Here is a 16189-nt window from a genome sequence, read left to right as displayed (position 1 = left end):
ATTACTATCCTTCCTTTGATCACTGCAACTAACACAAATATCTATTTTTCATTCCCTCTAAGAAAATAAGTATATCCCTCATTTCATCCACATCCATGTCAGTCACTGTTTCTTGAATCTCTCTATCACACAGTGCTAATTCAATAACTGTACCCGTACCTTACTACCTTTGCCTCAATGACTGAATCCCTCTCTGCCTCTGACTCAATCACTCCATCCTTCCTTCCTTCCTGCCAGGTTTATCCCTCACTCCCTGTACCACAATTACACTTGCCCTCCTTCCCTGACTCCAACTCAATTATTTCATAATTCTCTAACTCGACCACACTACCCCATCCTTTAGCTTCTCTAACTCAATAGCCATATTCCCTCTACACAACTCAACAACCTCTTCTTTCTATCTTTAATTCAATCACTCTTCCTTCCCTCTCTAACCCAATCACTCACTCCTCATTAATTCGGTACCTAATTGACTCCCAACTCATTTACTGGAAAAATCCCTACCCTTCTTCCCTCTTTACATCAATCATTCACTCCTTACCCTATCCCCTTATGCAAATACTGACTGGCTCTTTCCTTCTCTAAATCATGATGTAGAGGAGCTGGTGTTGGACTGGGGTGGACAAAGTTCAAAATCACACAAAACCAGGTTATAGTCCAATAGGTTTATTTGGAAGCAATAGTTTTTGGAGCACTGCTCATTCATCAGGTGATTATGAAGCTGGACCATAAGGTCCTCCTGTAGGCAGTCAATCCATATAATATTTTTCAAATTCCACTTGGGAAATAGAACCAGTCAGACTCAAGATTGGGATACAGACAGACTCTGACCTCATATCTTTAATGCACTGTCTGAGCTGAGATATCACCTTTTTTTATAAAACCTTAAGTTATCTCGAGAATGTGACTTAAAAGAAGTTCTGGGATTTACATATTAATGAACGGAACCTGTAATCCATTCTAAAAGATGAAAGACTTAACAACAATCTAGGTTTGTTAAATCTACCTTTTTATTTGCATGACACTGCAATCTTTTGCTATATATTGTGTCTTATGGTCCAGCTTCACAAACACCTGAAGAAGGAGCGGCACCCCGAAAGCTTCCAAATAAACCTGTTGGACTATAACCTGGTGTTGTGTGATTTTTAACCCTCTCTAAGTCAATAGGTCACCTCTTCCCTCTCTAACCCATCCGGGCCCTCCCTACCCTTGAGCTATCCACACTTACCATGCACCTTGCAACAAATTAGGAAAGGTTTTTTTTGTTCCCACTTTAATCTTAAACAGTCCTTTGACATTAAATTGTCAGTTAACCACGCATACCTCAGACGTTTTCTACTTGTTGTAAACTTTTTTTTGAAAGAAAGAATTTGGAAACAGTTTCATGCCCAACGCCCTCTATTGTAAAGCACTGCATCACTTATGACATTTGCAATGTGTCTGTCGAAAACGGAGGTTTAACGTATATACTACAGGCACATAACGACAGCGAACACGTGGATATTACATAATCTTTGGAAAGGCTGTACAAAATATAAAAACCAAAAAATGTTGCTTCGAGATATGTTTCTTTCGTTTTTTTTTACTCCAGGTAACCGCTCAATAAATTACAACAAAAGGAGTTCGTTGCACTGAAGTTAATACAATTGCGCATTGTGGTGTGGAAGGTTTACTGGATGAATATCACCTTCTTTGTTTTTTTTTCCTAAAAGAGTTAACCTGTTAGTGAACTACAAATTAATTTGAACATTAAAAGTGTGTCTATCGGCGGCGCGTTTGCCTTGCTATTCCCTGCACATTCAGCACCTGGAACCATGGCCACCTGAGGGGGATAGGAGCTGTCCCCCAGGATTGTAACCAGACGCCTTTTTTTTCCACTGCAGTCTGGACAGGATTGAAAATCAATCCCCCGACAGCTGGAAATGACGGAACAAGGCGAGACGGCAAGGTTTCCAACAACCAGATGGCGGCGATTGAAGCTGCTACTTTTAAGTGTGCCTTGATCCAAGAGCGAGGGGTTTGACGGGGTGTTGCCTTCGCGTGTTTAAATACGAACGAGATCGGCTGCAAAATGCCAGTCCTGTAAATACAATAGTTTCGAATTTGAGGCGAGTCTCGCGATACGTCAGACAGCAAATTCAACACCTGTCCCTAGGCTCTGATCTGAATTAAAATGTACTGAAGACCAATGTTCCGAATAATTGATGATTTGAAGGTGCCGGATAATTGAAGTTGAATTGCAGCCTTCAGGGGCTCAGAGTTGTTGCAAAACTTGTATTTACGATGTACAATACCGAAACAACATGAATGAAATTATTGTATATCATAGAAATGCAAGGGGATTGTCCAGTAAAAGAGGATGAGTTGGAGAATTTGTGGAAGGTGTGATTTTTTTAAAAACTGGACACAGTTTTAAAAGGAACATATATATTCTATCTTGATGAATGATCATCATCCTGAAACATTCATTCCAAGTCTCTCTTCACAGCTGCTACTAGACCTCCTACATAGAGGCCATTTGGCCTATCAAGTCTGCGTCTACCCTTGAAAGAACACCCTACTCTATCCCTGAAACCCCATACTAACCATGGCTAATCCACTGAGCCTCCACATCCATGGACATTACGGGGCAATTTAATATCGTCATTCCACCTAACCTGCACATCTTTGAACTGTGGGAGGAACTCAGAACACCCAGCAAATGCCAGAAAAATGTGTAAACTCTACACAGTCACCCAAGGCTGGAATCAAACTCAGGTCCCTGGGGCTGTGAGGCAGCAGTGTTCACCACCCTTGCTGAGTATTTCCAACATTTTCTGCTTTTATTTTAGATTCCTCGCATCCACAGCACTTCAGTAGATAGGTTGTACTTAAGTAAATGCTGAGGATCATAAACTGTAGTCCACTATTTTAAACATCCTGCTTCATTTGGGGAAACAGACATTTTGTGATTCACCTGCTGAACTCCCAGAGAGAATTCTTTATGATTTTTTTCAGAAAACAAAAGTACAATGGGTTCAGGTAAACAAACATCTTGTTCTGATCAAAATACCAACAAAAGACTTGGCACATGGAATATAATGTGGGAAAACATATGCATGTTCAGGTTGTAAGTTTTCTCGCTGAGCTGGTAGGTTTGTTCTCAGACGTTTCGTCAACATGCTAGGGAACATCATGAGTGAACATCCAGTGAAGAGCTGGTGTTCTGTCTTGCTTGTTATTATGTCTTGGTCTTTAAGGTGGGTGATATCAATTCCGTTTTTTTTCAGAGGTTGGTAAATGGGGTTCAAATCAATGTGTTTGTCAATGGAGTTCCTGTTCGATCACATCGATTTGGACCCCAATTACCAACCTCTGAGAAAAACAACTGGAAATGATATCACCCACCTTAACAGACCAAGACACATAAATAGAAAGCAAGACAGAACACCAACACTTCACTGGAGGCTCACTGATGATGTTACCCAACATGGTGGCAAATTATCTGAGAACAAACCTATCAGATAAGCGAGCAAAATTATAGCTTGAACCTCAACCTGAGCGACAAATCTTCTCAAAAATTGCAAACATATGCGTGTGGCAGGAAGAATAGAGAAATTGAATATTATTTAAATGGAGAAAGATTGCAGAAAACTACAGAATGCAGGGATTTGGGAAACCTCTATATGAATTACAAAAAGCCTGTTTTCACTAGAATTTAGAAGAATGAGAGGTAACCTTTTGGAAAATGCAAGGTTCTTGGAGGAGTTGACAGTGTATATGTGGAAAGGTTGTTTCCCCTTGTGAGAGAGTCTAGGACTGAAGGGCATAATCTCAGAATAAGCACATTTAAGAGATGAGGGGGAATTTCTTCTCTCAGAGGATAGTGGATCTGTGGAATTTTTCACTACAGAGAGCTGTTGAGGCTGTGTCACTAAATATTCTCAAGGCAGGAAGATGGAGTTGAGGGCTATCAGATCAGCCATGAGCTCCTTGTCTTGTGGAGCATACTGAATGGGTGAATGGCCTATGTTCTGCTCCTATGTCATTTGGTATTATAGTAAAAGGGCCCATAGAATTAAACGCCACTATGTTCATTCTTGTCATTAAACTGGTGGATCTCATCAGAAGTCGCAAAGCTCATTTTGAGCATAAAACAACCTTAAATAAAGTGCCAACTCACCATGAAAGACAAATAGCAGCCAAATCAACGAAAGCCAAAATTACCAATGGCACACAGACAAATGTTTTTTAACCCAATCATTAACATTGCTGATTATGCAAAGAAAAGAAAAATGCTGCAAATGTTGAAAATCTGACCAAAAAGCAAACCTTGTGATAATTCTTACAGAGGTCAGCATGGATGAGTTGGACTAAAGAGTCTGTTTCTGTGCTGTACAGCCCTATGACACAATCCTTAAATCTGTATAATGCAATGTGAGAGAATTTTTAATGTTTAAATTTAATTGATATGTCTTTGAAGTAGACCCTGCAGAAGCAGACAAGGCAAACATGGAAATGCAACTTTCTAGTCTTGAAGGAAATCAAGAGCAAGCTTAACTGGGAGATCATAACTAAATCTTGGTGAAAGATATGAAAGAATACTGATCAATCCAAACTATATGGGAACAAATGATGAGTTTACTGAAGCAGAACAGAAAAGTTGAAGTTGAGACAAGAGAGGCAAGATCTAAAAGCTAAGTTTAAACAAAGAGGATAAGTTGTGAGTTGTTTTTTCTATTTGAAAATAATAGTGGACTAGACTAGGCTGAGCAGGTTCTACAGATATGTGCCATTTGTAGTGAACACTTGTGTCCATGGACCCAGGTTGCTTGTGCACTAGTGTTGGCTGGGGATCAGACTAGGTCATTAAAGGAAAAGAGCTGAAATTCCTGACCGAGTTCATGAAATCGCAGCGTTCATGTGGTGTACAGGGAGACCATTTGGCCCATTGTACTTACTCTATGATTTTACTTAATGCCAATCTCCTGCCTTTTCCTCATAGTCCTGTATATTGTTCCTAAGTAAATTATTATCCATTGCCCTTTTGAATGTCCCAATAGAACATGCCTTCTCGGCAGTGCTTTGCATACCCTAACTACTCAATGTGTGTAAAAATGTTTCTCTCATTTGCTTCTTTTGCAAAACACTTTTAAATACGCTTTCTGGTTCTAAATCCATTTACAAGTGGGGGCAGTTTATTCCTACCCACTCTTTCTAATATTTTAAAAACTTTTATCAAAATACTGTTTTTACCTTCTCTGTTCCAAGGGAAACAGACCCAGCTTCTCAATCTTTCCTTATAACTGATGTTTCTCACAGCCGTAGGAGCTGACCAGACATCCCAGTCACCACCCATTTCAATTCCCCCAATTCTCCCTTTTCAACATGACCATCCTTGGCCTCCTCCTTTGCCAAAACGAACCACAGCACAAATTGGAGGAACAACACCTCAGCTTCCATTTGGGCAGCCGATAGCCCAGAGGACTGAACATTGAGTTCTCCAATTTCAAATAACCTCCCCCGACCCCCTTCCCAGCCTCTCCCCTTCCCTTCCATTGCTCCCCTGCCACCAACGGGATTCATTCCTCCCATTGACCAATCAGATCGTACCCTCTGCCTGCCTACACCTATCCCCACTTCACCACGCTGCTCTCTCCATCCCTTTTATCTGCAGCTCCCTCACAGTCTTGAAGAAGGGTTACACCTGAAACATCGACTTCTCCACTTCCTGATTCTGCTTGGCTTGCTGTGTTCTTGCAGCCTTCTGCCCATCCATTCTCACTCCTGCAACCATTCTCGTAAATCACTTTGGCACACTTTCCAGTTTGTTCATATCCTTCCCATAGTTTGACATCCAGAACTATACACAATACTCCAACTAGGTTTACCACAGTCTTATCATTGACATTTACCATGACCTTTCTGCTTTTGTAATCTATGCCCCAATATATACATCCTATAATACTACATACTTTTTAACCATACTCCCAATAATGAGACAAAAGTTGGACGTAAAATTAAATTCATCAGGGTTTCCATTTTATGCTCAGTGTTAAACAACAGCACTTTCAAAAGGGAGAAGAACAGACAAAGGAAGCACATGGTGAGGTCTGTGCAGGAGAGAGAGAGAGAAAGAAACCCACATTGCTAACTGACAGAGTTAGCAGTTACTGCCTTTGCTCTTTGAATTCATGTATGCCTGGACATCGGAGTGCATCTGGGAAAATTAAAAAACAGTGAAATTCACAACTAATCTTGGAGGAACCTGTTTGGGAGAGGCCACAGCACAGAAACACATAAATGGATTTTAAGTGTGGCCTTAAAATAAGTCTGCAGTAGTGAGTTGAGTGGGTTCTTTCTTGATTATATGTTTCATTGAGCTATGTCTCTTGATTAAACTTAAAATATAAGCCATAAGTATTAATTTAACCTGCAGCAGTGTTTTGGAGGGGAATAAGACAGTGCTATTTTCTAGGTCTATAGATTGGAAGAAGCAAAAATAGCATTTAATAGAGTGATGTGCTCTTCTTGTCAGATGTGGGAGTTTAGGGAAAGTTTAAGGGTTACTGAGGATTATATCTGCAATAAATGCTATTGGTTGCAAATCCTATCAGATTGAATGGTTTGGTTGGAGAGGCAGTTAGAGGCAATGAGGAATTTACAAGAGAAAGAGGATGTGATGGATAGCAGCTATAGGAAGGGGGGCACATCTCAGATACAGTCACATAGATGGGTTAACTCCAGGAAAGGTAAGAGAGGTAGGCGGCTAGTGCAGGAGCCTTCTGTGGCTATACACATTTCAAACAAGCATGCTGTTTTGGAAAATGTAGGGGGTGATGGATTCTCAGGGGAACGTAGCATGAGCAGCCAAGTTTCTGGTATTGATACTGGCTCTAATGTAATGAGAGGTACATCAGGTTCCAAGTGATCGATTGTGTTAGGGGACTCTCTAGTCTGAGATAAAGACAGATGTTTTTGTGGCCAGCAGTGAAAGATCAGAATGGTGTGTTGCTTCTCTGGTGCCAGGATCCAGGATGTCTCAGAGAGGGTGTAGAATGTTCTTAAGGGGGAGAGGGGCCAGCAAGAGGTCATTGTCCACATTGGAACCAATGACATAGGAAGGGAAAAGGTTGAGATTCTGAAGGGAGATTACAGACAGTTAGGCAGGAATTTAAAAAGGAGGTCTTCGAGAGTAGTAATATCTGGATCACTCCCGGTGCTACGGGCTGGTGAGGGCAGGAATAGGAGGATAGAGCAGATCAATGCATGGCTGAGGAGCTGGTGTATGGGAGAAGGATTCACATTTTTGAATCATTGGAAGCTGTCTTGGGGTAGAAGTGACCTGTACAAGAAGGATGGATTGCATCTAAATTGGAAGGGGATTAATATACTGGCAGGGAGATTTGCCAGAGCTGCTTGGGAGGATTTAAACTCGTAAGGTGGGGGGTGTGGGACCTAGGGAGATAGTGAGGAATGAGATCAATCTGAGACTGGTACAGTTGAGAACAAAGGCAAGTCAAACAATCAGGGCAGAAAGGGACAAAGCAGAGAACAAGGTAGGATTGATAAATTAAACTGCATTAATTTAAATGCAAGAGGCCTAACAGGGAAGACAGATGAACTCAGGGATTGGGATATCATAGCAATTACAGAAATATGCCTTAGGGATGGACAGCACTGGCAGCTTAACGTTCCAGGATACAATAATACAGGAAGGACAGAAAGGGATGCAAGAGAAGAGGGGGAGTGGCATTTTTGATAAAGGATAGCAACACACCTGTACTGAGGGAGGGTATTCCTGGAAATACATCCAGGAAAGTTATTTGGGTGGAACTGAGAAATAAGAAAGGGATGATCACCTTATTGGGATTGGATTAGCGACCCCCTAATAGTCAGAGGGATAGTGAGAAACAAATTTGTAAGAAGATCTCAGTTACCTGTAAGAATAACAGGGTGGTTATGGTAGGAGATTTTAACTTTCCAAACAGAAAGAGAGAAATCAGGAGGGAAAAAAGCTGACATGGGATAGCTTTGGCAAATAGAGTTAAGGAGAATACAAAGGGTTTTTACAAATACATTAAGGAGAAAAGGGTAACTAGGGAAAGAATAGGTCCCCTCAAAGATCAGCAACGTGGCCTTTGTGTGGAGCCAAGGGAGATGGGGGAGATACTAAATGAGTATTTTGCATCAGTATATACTGTGGAAAAGGACATGGAAGATGTAGAATGTAGGGAAATAAATTGAAAAATGTCCATATTACACAGGAGGAAGTGCTGGATGTCTTGAAAGTCATAAAAGTGGATAAATCCCCAGGACCTGATCGGGTGTACCCTAGAACCCTGTGGGAAGCTAGGGAAGTAATTGCTGGACCTTTTGCTGAGATATTTTTATCATCGATAGTCACAGGTGATGTGCCGAAGGCTGGAGGTTGGCTGACGTGGTGTCACTGTTTAAGAAAGTTGGTAAGGATAAGCCAGGGAATTATAGACCAGTGAGCCTGACGTCAGTGGTGGGCAAGTTGTTGGAGAGAATCCTCAGGGACAAGATGTACATGTATTTGGAAAGGCAAGGACTGTAGAGAAAATTGACATGGTTTTATGTGTGGGAAATCATGTCTCACAAACTTAATTGAGTTTTTTGAAGAAGTAAAAAAGGGATTGATGAGGGCAGAGTGGTAGATGTGATCTATATGGACTTCAGTAAGGCGTTCAACAAAGTTCACCATGGGAATCTGGTTAGCAAGGTTAAATCTCATGGAATGCAGAGAGAACTAGCCATTTTGATACAGAACTGGCTCAAAGGTAGACGACAGAGAGTGGTGGTGGAGGGTTATTTTTCAGACTGGAGGCCTGTGACCAGTGGAGTGCCAAAAGGATCAGTGTTGTGTCTACTACTTTTCATCATTTATATAAATGATTTGGATGTGAGCATAAGAATATAGTTAGTAAGTTTGCAGGTGACACCAAAATTGAAGGTGTAGTGGACAGCGAAGACGGTTCCCTCAGATTACAATAGGATCTGGACCAGATGGGCCAATGGGCTGAGAAGTGGCAGATGGAATTTAATTCAGATAAATGCGAGGTGCTGCATTTTGGGAACGCAAATCTTAGCAGGACTTATACACTTAATGGTAAGGTCCTTGGGAGTGTTGCTGAACAAAGACACCTTGGAGTGCTGGTTCATAGCTTCTTGAAAGTGGAGTCGCAGGTAGATAGGATAGTGAAGAAGGCGTTTGGTATGCTTTCCTTTATTGGTCACAGTGGTGAGTACAGAAGTTGGGAGGTCATGTTGCAGCTGTACAGGACATTGGTTAGGCTACTTTTGGAATAATGTGTGCAATTCTAGTCTCCTTCCTATTAGAAGGATGTTGTGAAACTTGAAATGGTTCAGAAAAGATTTACAAGGATGTTGCCAGGGTTGGAGGATTTGAGCCATAGGGAGAGGTTGAATAGGCTAGGGCTGTTTTCCCTGGAGTGTCAGAGGCTGAGGAGTGACCTTATGGAGGTTTATAAAATCATGAGGGACATAAATAGGATAAATAGACAAGGTCTTTTCCCTGGGGTCGGGAATCCAGAACTAGAGGGCTTAGGTTTAGGGTGAGAGGGGAAAGAATGTAAAAGAGAACTAAGGGGCAACTTTGTAACGCAGAGGGTGGTACGTGTATGGAATGACCTGCCAGAGGAAGTGGTAGAGGCTGGTACAATTGCATCTGTATGGGTATATGAATAGGAAGGTTTTGGAGGGATATGGGCCAGGTGCTGGCAGGTGGGCCGAGAGTGGGTTGGGAAATCTGGTTGACATGGACAAGTTGGACCGAAGGGTCTGTTTCCATGCTGTACACCTCTATGACTCTATGACTCTAATTATTTCACATTGTGTTACAACTCTAATTGAAGTAATGTGCTGATAATCAAGTCACGCTAATCCATTTATAGCTTCAGTGGTTCAGTATTCTTTTATATCTTTCACCAAGATTTAGTTGTGATTTCCCAGCTGAGCGTGCTCTTGATTTCCTTAGAGACTAGAAAGTTGCATTTCCATGTTTGCCTTTTCTGCTTCTGCAGGGTCTGCATCAAAAATGTATAAATTAAATTTAAAAATTATTGATATGCTACTACTAGTTTAAATGTTTTGATTCAATCATCAAAAATGTTTTCTTCAGTGCTGTTACAATGCAGAGTAATGCTAACAGAGAAGGTTCAATATCAACACCATTTGAGGTCACCATGAAGGCCTCTCCTTCTCAAGCTCTCCCCTTGCCTGAGGCATGTTGGCCCTTCGGCTAAACCACCACCTGTCATCTCTCTCTTCAATCAGAGTGCAGTCCAATGGTCTGGTAAGACTATGGTAACTGTTGACTGTTATCCAGATCAAAAGGAGCCTTCATCTGGTTACTTAATAAATTGAAAAATAACTTGTTCTTTAAACAAATGGGAAAAAATCTGTTTAACGATACAGTATTCTGGAATTAAACAATATCCCTTTTATCCCAAACCAATAAAGTCACGCAGTAAATGCAGCCCTGCAGAGTTGAGATGGGTTTTTGAGACAAAGGCAAAAGTGGGGAAAGAAATCTCTGTGGGCTCAGGTTCAGAATTCTAAAGATAAAATTGGACAACTTATCATGTTTCCAAAGGAACAGAAATAGGCCATTCTGCCCCTTAAGACTATTCTATCTTTCAATGAGATCATGGCTGATGATAATTCCATATACCTGTTTTTGGTCCTGATCACTTAATATGCTTCCTTAAGATTTGATTAGATCCCCTACAGTATGGAAACAGGCCCTTTGGCCCAACAAGTCCACACCGACCCTTTGAAGAGTAACCCACCCGGACCCATTCCCCTACCCTATATTTATCCCTAACTAATGCACCTGACAATATGGGCATTTTAGCATAGCCAATTCACCTGACATGCACATCTTTGGATTGTTAGAGGAAACAAGCGGAAACAAGCAGGCACAGGGAGAATGTACAAACGCCACACAGACAGTCACCCAAGGCTGGAATCAAACCCGGGTCACTGGTGCTATGAGGCAGTAGTGCTAACCATTGAGCCACCGTGCCGCTCTTAACAAAAAATTATCTATCTCAGATTCAAAATTAACAACTGATCTAGCATCCACTACCATTTTTTGAAGAGAATTCCAAACATCTACCACCCTTTGTGTGTTGAAATGCTTCCCCATCAGTATACTTTACTGGGAGCAATAGATATGCTATTGAAGACATTTTGGATACTTTCAAATGGGTGCATTTTGGCACATGCCTAGGCGAGAAATATCGAATAATTTTGTTCAGTTATTGCTAGGCACACAGGTTGATGGGCAAATTAAGCTACACATTTCCAATATAGCATTTGTATAATTAGATCAGTTATGCACATAAATGGCAACTTGTTTTGAATTGACAAAATATTAAAAATTGACCAAAACCTGGTGCATTGTTTGAAAGTAGTTACGCAGTTAAACCTGTTCAATTTTGTAAGTTGGCTTGTAATCTGCAAACTGAAGATCAAACTATTAATATCCTCAATTCGAAAGACACAAAAGAATGAATGCAATCATATAGTTTAATGAAAAATTCTTACCTTATTATAACAATTTTATTTATACGGTTGACAAAAATTAAAATGCGTTTAGGTATTGTGCTGGCACAGAATAGATCTAGTAATAAAAACAAGTAACTAATTCTTCATGTCTTCATTATGTTGGGATTGATAATCAGAATCACTCCCAAACATCATGAACTGTGAAGATACTTTCAAGACTAAATGGTATTAAAATTCACCTCCAAGAGTATTTTGAAGTACAGAAACTGAAACTTTTGACTGCACATGGACTACAGTAGTTCAAGAAGGCAGCTAACCACCACTTTTTGAAGGCAGCTATGGATGAGTAATAAATGACTCCCTCAGCCCACAAGTGAATTTAAAAAAAAACCTTCAGTCTGAAGAATACAAAATATCCAAAATGTAAAATGGCATTCATAAAGGGTAGGATTTTGCATGATTGGTAAGTGAAGTATATTGCATGTGAGTTCTATGGAACTCCTATCACTCCATAACTCACAACACATCCCATAATAAGAAACTTAGAGGCTTTCCCTTGTCTATTAGCACATGAGGCAGACAAAGTATATGCTTATGTTCATTTTCATATCAAGCTTTGCTTGCCATATGTCACCTCACATCAAGCATAGCTGACCAGGAGACTCTCCCACTTTTAAGACCTGCGGTAGACATATTGGAAGGACTTATGGGTTGATTCTCGACTTGTTTGACCACAATATAACTACACCCTCCATGGCCATCAAGCCCTGGCTGGAACAACTTAGAGCTTCTGGTTCAGAGGCAGGAGCACTACTCTTTGTGCTGCAGGACCTCATTCTACAGTAGGAAATGATAAGGAATGTTGATTAAATTGGGTTGTTCTGGTGAATGGTGCATTATCTTAAATTAAGGAATATATTAATGAGAGGTGTTATATAGGATTTGAATAACATTAGAAAAAGAGAGAAAAGTAGTTTGTACCAGTTACTGTACAGGATATGCTATAAAGGTGGTCTGTTATGTGGTTCTTCCACACAGAAATGAGCCTCAAAAACATTTATTATACGAGATGCTGCTATTTGGCGTTAATGCTGGATTCACATTATTTTGCTACTGAAACAAAGGACTGCTAAAGCATTCATTATCAGACAATGCCAGCATAATTGCAATATAAATTTCAATTTTCCATAAATAGTTTCTTAGTCCTAATAAAGAGCTCTCTTTATTGTTGTTGTCTGTCAGTGCAGTGTCAGAGACATTATCTTTCAGATAAGACAATGGACAGAGCCTATGAGATCTACTCCATGAGTTTGACATTAAAATAACACAAGACATTACTTTGAAGAAGATTTGGGAAGATCGCTTCATTATTTTGGTCAATACTTATCCCTCAGTCAATAACAACAAAGATGTGGAGGTGCCTGTGTTGGGCTGGGATGGACAAAGCCAAAAATCACATGAAACCACAAAGCTTTTGGTTTAAAATAAACCTGTTGGACTATAACCAATAACAACAAAAACCACTACTTCATTGATGTTTCTGGAGACTTCCTGTGTACTCATTAGCTGCTGTCTTTTTCCATTTCATAAGTAATTCAAACTAGCAACTCCAAAAGTTGCATTTTTAAGCATCCTGAGGTAATGAAGTCTGTAGGTTTGTTTCTTTACACCAATTTTAATGAGGTTTTACAACCATTGGAGGGAAGAGATGTGGATTTAGTAGTTTAGTGATAAAAACTAAAACAAAAATGAGTTGTTACCTAGCAGCAAGAAGAAAAGGTAGAACCATCCAGAAAACAGTTGGTATATGACAGAGAATGAAGGTAGAAGCATTAAAATCTTTAATAAGAAATCGTGTAAGACACTGAGATTAGGCAACTCATGTTTACTCATAGTTAAAATAGTAGTGAGTGTAATTTGCAATTTGTTTTTGGTGTTTCAGGGAGAAACACCAGCTGAAGGAAAAGTTAAGTGAATGTGCAGAAATTTGCCAGATGGCAATTCATTGCAGCTGCATTAACCTGAGCTGGAAACCCTGTTGTGAAGATGCTGATAAATCTTCACTGGAGCTTTGGTTCTTGTGGATATTTGCTGGGATAAAGGCATCCTTTTCTGTATTTCATAGGGAATGTTGCAACTTTTTTGTGCTGTGAAATATAATTTTCTTGTCTAATAGATGTTTTATTATTTGTGTTAAAAGTACACTTTCAGACTCTTTAGGAAATTACCTCCATGCAATTGTTTTACAAAAAAAAAGTTAGGAGCTATAAAGCCAGCTTACAATCAGGGATTTGATTTATCGAGTGTTAACATTGGTTGGGATCATAACAAAAAGATAATGGGTGGAAGCCTGGGGGTGGGAGGATGGTGGAAGTTGATGGATAATAACCCTCAGGGTTATGTTAGGTTAACTGATAATATAATCGCAAAATAAGTACAGCTGGCAGAATCCCGTGTTCAATTGGAAGGAGCTTGAGGTGAAATAAGAAGAGGTTTGGATGTGCCCCATGAATGGCTCATTGGAAGCTGTGTGGCAGTCACTAGAGATTACCATCCTGGCTGGACGTAGTGATGACATTCTTTGATCCTACCATATGTTCAAAAAGACAACAAGAAATTTTCCAACATGGCTTCTATTTCAAATGTGTGAGCTACTAGTCTGTAGGGAATGTCAGAAATAGAATAGTATATCAGTAATAGTATTCCTGAGCCCTCACATTAATCACAATTATGGTCTAGCACAGGGCAAGGAGACCAATGTTGTGTCTCAGTCTGGAGCTCTGAGATATGTAATGTTATCCAATTGCTACATCTGGACAAGTAAAATTTAGGCACTTATCCACGATATTAGCATTCCCTTCCAAACAAACCCATCCGTGAACAGCGCAGACCATAGAGTATAAAACTATGATCTATTCAGCCCATCAAGTTCACACCAACCCTCCAAAGAGCATCCCACCCAGACCTATGTCATCCCTGTAACCCTGTATAATCCAGACATTCCTGGGCAATTTAGCAGAGCCAATCCACCTAACCTGCACATCTTTGGACTGTGGGAGGAAACCAGAGCACTCAGAGGAAATCCACACTGACACATGGAAAATGTGCAAACTGCACAAAGTCACCCAAGTCTGGGATTAAACCTGGGACCCTGGTGCTGTGAGGCTGCAGTGCTAACCACTCTGCCACTTTGCTACCCTATTCAGCAGTTCTGAAGAAGGGTCACTGGACCCGAAATGTTGACTCTGCTTTCTCTCCACAGATGCTGCCAGACCTGTTGGGTTTCTTGACTAAAGCAATTACCCTTAGCAGAGTGTCACATGCAAATAGTCATATTCTATCTTTGAAGATAGAAATGGTAATTTACTCTTCGCATTCTGCAGTGGTGGCAGCCATTTTATGTCTTTACTCAATAGTTGCATTTGGTACATTGATGGCAAGTTTTAAACATTGTGTCTTCATGTGAAAGTTGCAGGTCCACCTAAGGCAAAGGCGATTAGGCCCCACCTTTCATGTTCCATGTTATGTGGTATATTCCTGTGTCCCCAATGACCTTTCAGCCTTCTCCACTGCCTTTTCTGCTCAGTCCCTTTATAAGACTGTTAATACCTTAAGTTCACCCTCTGAGCTCATGGTTTTGTGACTTTTCATGGCTTTGTTGGCCATACACTCTGCTCATGTGACTAGAATGATGGAACCTTGTGAGAAATCTTCTTCCTCAGCTTCCTGGCTCCTCATACGCTCCATGAGATCCTATCCTTCTATCTTGAATTGCCCCAATCATTATGCTTAATCCCTCAGCAATCCAGTCCAATAAACTCCAACTTCAGACCTAAATTTCCCATGTAGGATTCCACACATTGACTCCACATAAGCTCCCTAACTGCTAATACTAAACTCACAAGATTGACTCCATTCCACTCCAGATAGACTTGGGAGGATAGCCCAGCTGATCATGGTCCAACATCTAGACCAGAGTTTTCATAGCACCCTGGCTGATGTATCTGTGGTCCATGGAATGGTTGCACTGGAAATCCAGGAATTACCATGGGCCAATCTCTGGACTGCAAGAACATTGATCTTCAGACTCTGGTCAAACCAAGTGCCTGACTGACCATGGCTAAACTGCTGGACTGAGGCTGAATGAGACTCTTTACTGTAGAAATAGCATCTGACCGATAATATTCTCTGTTCACTCCACTGTGGACTGGTTCTATCTAACTTTCAGACATAGCCATTTTCTTGTGGCAAATGCAATATGCTTGCTGCATAAGCACATGGTACAAATCTGGTATTGATGTAGTACAATTCCACACAACAACACTTCACAACTGAGCACTCTCGACAGTGACAAACTGCCTGTCTCTCCCTGTGTTGCAACAAAAACTGGAGACTTGTAAGTTAGGAAGGAAGAATTTATATGCTGACAGCCTCTCAGTCCTTGCAAAACAAGTGAGCGCAAAGAAAGTAAACTAAAAGCCACGAGGTGCATCCCTGGGAGATACATGAGCTGCATGCGTGTCCCTGCATGCAAAGTGACCTGGTGCAAGTATGGAAGTATTGTATCCCTGAGCTGCAAAGTGAAGTACTCAAATGCTGAAGTGGTGCAGGAATTAGTCCATAAGCAGCCTCGATAATGGGGTCAGGTTGCTGG

This window comes from Chiloscyllium punctatum, chromosome 6, assembly GCF_047496795.1.
Source record: "Chiloscyllium punctatum isolate Juve2018m chromosome 6, sChiPun1.3, whole genome shotgun sequence".
NCBI classification, from domain to species: Eukaryota; Metazoa; Chordata; class Chondrichthyes; order Orectolobiformes; family Hemiscylliidae; genus Chiloscyllium; species Chiloscyllium punctatum.
The sequence above is the reverse complement of the archived record's forward strand: the minus strand, read 5'-3'. Positions refer to the sequence as shown.